At 38.9% G+C, this 3478-nt stretch overlaps 1 pseudogene across 1 annotated transcript; it reads right to left on the bottom strand.

Annotated features, from left to right (window-relative positions):
• Positions 1–1184: 1184 nt before the first annotated feature.
• LOC309817627 (transcription factor A, mitochondrial-like) lies at positions 1185–1690 on the bottom strand (annotated as a pseudogene). Its single transcript has one exon. The product of its transcript is annotated as a transcription factor A, mitochondrial-like (transcript).
• Between the last annotated feature and the right edge of the window lie 1788 nt (positions 1691–3478).

Raw genomic sequence — 3478 nt, 5'->3', positions numbered from 1 at the left:
CAATAAAACTTTACTTATGGACACTGAATTTCATATTAATTTTCATGTGTCTTGAAATATTCTTTTTTTTAACCATTTAAAATTGTAAACACAATTCTTAGCTCGCAAGGCCATGAAAAGCAGGCAGTGGGCTGGATTTGGCCAACAGGCCAGAGCTGGCTGTCCCTTATATAGGCTTTTATATGTTATGCAAAATGTTTAAAAACTACAGGTTCCAAGTCTAGAGACTTAGGAGACTTATGTTTTTTAGATCTCTCAGTTTAAAACTTATACCAAATAAGTTCTCCACTTTCTAGATAAATATACTCACATGAGAGAAAAAATAATTCAGAATACAAATTCCTACTTTAAAAAACAAACCAAAAAACAACCCCAGAAACCTGTAAAATGAATGTTTCACCTTAAAACATAATTAGGAAACACTTAAATTTTTATTCTATGCAATATAAAACAATATGCATAGATTTGGTACATAATTTTTTAGTTTTTAATTTAGGAAAAAAGATAATGGGGAAAAGGTTTATAAATCTCTCTATCCCTTTTATAAAAGTTTCAGCTGACACCAGAAGTCCCTTGCATGTACAACCATCAACTCTGACTACAATATGAATTATACCCAGGATTTGGAATTTACCAACATGAGTTCTGGATGCTCTTTTAAAGATGCACAATTATATCATAGAACACTATGGCTTCTACAAACTTTGAGACACTTTTGAATAGGAAACTCCTGGCTCCATAATATAAGGAAACAAGAATATTCTTTCCATAGTCATAGAGTATAAAAAACTTCACAGTCTGATTTACCTCTATCAAAGGTAAAATGATTCACTGCTACATTTCATGGATTATTTTGATGCTCAGTAGTTCCTAAACACAAAATAAATTCCGCATGAACTCTTATCAGTTTGGGTTTTCCAAAGCAAGACACCAATACAAAATGTATTGAATTGGCTGGCAGAAGTCCATGGGCTACAGAAAAGGAATTAAATATAAACGTTTACCAACTTTATCTATTCTAATTTTACAACAGCTTTGGGTATTGAGACCTAATTGGTTTCTTGTGTCTACCCATTACAAACGTAACTCAGTCTTCTATTTTAATACTTCTCAGGGTCATTTTTTGCTGGGTATTTCATTGAGCATCGTATAAGATCATCTCTTCCAACTTCAACAACTTGTTCTTAAGATTTCATTTCGTTACAATAACGAACTTTTTCATCTTTAGCAAGCTGGGTATATACTTGCTTTTGAGAACTAGAGAGATTTTTCCAGTTTTCAGCTTTACTTGTGATGTACCATCCTTAGCTTCCTGAAAGCGTTCAGCTATAAAAATGTTATAAGTTGAGCGAGGTCTTTTCGGTTTTCCAAGCGTTGTTCACTCTCTCTTTTTTATTAACGTTTTCTTTTTTAAACGTTTCTGCATGATTTCTTTTTCCAAAGATACCATTTGACTTGGAGGTAGTTGTTCTTGAATTCTGTTTATCTCTTCTTTGTATGCCTGCCATTCTGCCCTGTAAACATCTTTGTATATCTTTTCCTCTGAATCAGGATGTTCCCTCCGTAGCTCGGCAATTTTTAAAATTAGTTCTGAATTTTTCGCATCTGGGTTCTGAGCTTTAAATATGGGTAGCTGTTCTTTAGAAAATCGAATGTATGAAGTCATAGGCTTCTTTAGATAACCACTCATGTTGGCTGAAAAGCAACTTGATACATTCACAAAACTGAAGAGAGAGCGCAGTGGACGGCCGCAGCCCTCGCAGAGGTCCGCTCCTGGCTTTCCCAGAGCACTCAGCACGCCCCACTGGCGCAATAGAACAACCCCAGCAATGACGACTTGAACCCTCGAGCAACCCTCCCGAATTTGCTGTCATGCCCGCCACTCAAAGATGAGGTTTTAACCCGGATCGGAATGCTTTTTATCCATGCTCTTAAGCCACTGCGCTGCAGTACGGTACACCTGTCTTCTGCAGTGGACGTTTGGAAAATACTTAAAACTGGATTATAGGGTTGGTCACTTTGAAGTACAAAATCACATGGGCTGTTGTGAAGTATAATTATATACAAGCTACATCTTAAGTATGTGTTACTGCAGGATCTCCCTGCCACGGCTTATCCATCCCAGTCATTGAAATCATCCGCACTTCTATGATGACATGTTCTCAGATGTGCTGTGGTGTGCGTGCTTACCTTAACATTGTTTTCAGTGTTAGTTCAGTCTGCCTTCCAAGTTTGCCCATGAAGTGAGTAGATAAGTAGGTGAGTGTGACAAGTTATACATCTTGGATGCTTAATGAAATTTTAGTGCCGCCCTTTGGCATGTTCCCTCAACAGGGTGGCCCAAAAGTTTTAGTGCAGTTTTAAGCTTTAAATATAAATACATTTTCATTGAGTGCCCACCAGATTACTAGGTAGAGAATCCCAGATCACTCTACCATTTATGAGACAAGTCGAGGAGCTAAGCATTAAGGGTTGGGTCACGGGGAGTACAGGCTTTGGGATGGAACAGAGTGAAAGGGTGTAGACAAGAAAGCAGTCAGCTCCCCAGGACATGATGTAGGAGCTCCCTGACAACCTTGAGCATTTTCAGTCAAGTTATCAAATTTAGAAAATGCTGAGTATCTGGATTTCTTGTAGGAAATGGCAAAGCCTCTCTGGGTTGGACACAGGACAGCCAAAATGGCAGGCACAAGTGTCCGAGAGCATGGAGGCATTGAAGTATGAGGATGTAAAAGCATGGAAATCCTCTAAAGAGTGCAGAGACATGGGCTGGAATTGGGGATGCCCCAAGCCAGTATCTGGGCTACACCATCATTAGTATGGACTCCCCTTGAATTTGTATAACTAAGTTGACCAGTCTCAGTGGCTCATGGCTTTTCTTTCTTTATCGGGTCTCAGATTCTTCATAGTAATAACTAACATGTACTGAGTGCCTTCCTTCTACGTTCTAGGCTCTTTACAAACATGCATTATTTCCTCTATCCAGGCTATCATCTGAAAGAAGGCTTCATAGCTGATGCATCTGACCTCAGAGAAGTTAAGCAGCTTACCCCAGTTTCCATAGCTCATGACTCCATGCTTCTTCTCGTAAAGTACTCAGCATCACATGTCTCATTCCACAGCTGCCTTCTATTTTCAAAAGGAATTCCTGACTTGTACCTCTTTCCCCTTAATACTATGCCTAAGACCATCTCCTTATCTTGGTCAATTTTTTCTGGCATAGTGAATAGAGAGTCTTGTGCAACTGTTGTAACCCAATAGATGCAAAGAGTACAGGTAGCCTGGTTGCCACAACAGAAGGTACAAACCATCCTTAGCTCTGCCCACAGGCTCACTAAGTCATAGGTTTCTCTTGGTGTCACTGAGACCATCTCATGCTCCTGGAGCATGGAAAATGCTCCTACTATTTAAAGAATAAAACAAAATCATTCGTACGTAGTATTGACATCTAGTAGGTAATTCAATAAATGGTCTTGAC

The sequence above is a fragment of the Grampus griseus genome (genome assembly GCF_964374135.1).
Source record: "Grampus griseus genome assembly, chromosome: X".
In the NCBI taxonomy this organism is placed as follows: domain Eukaryota; kingdom Metazoa; phylum Chordata; class Mammalia; order Artiodactyla; family Delphinidae; genus Grampus; species Grampus griseus.
Note: the sequence above shows the minus strand (reverse complement) of the source record. Positions and strands in the feature narration are given on the sequence as shown.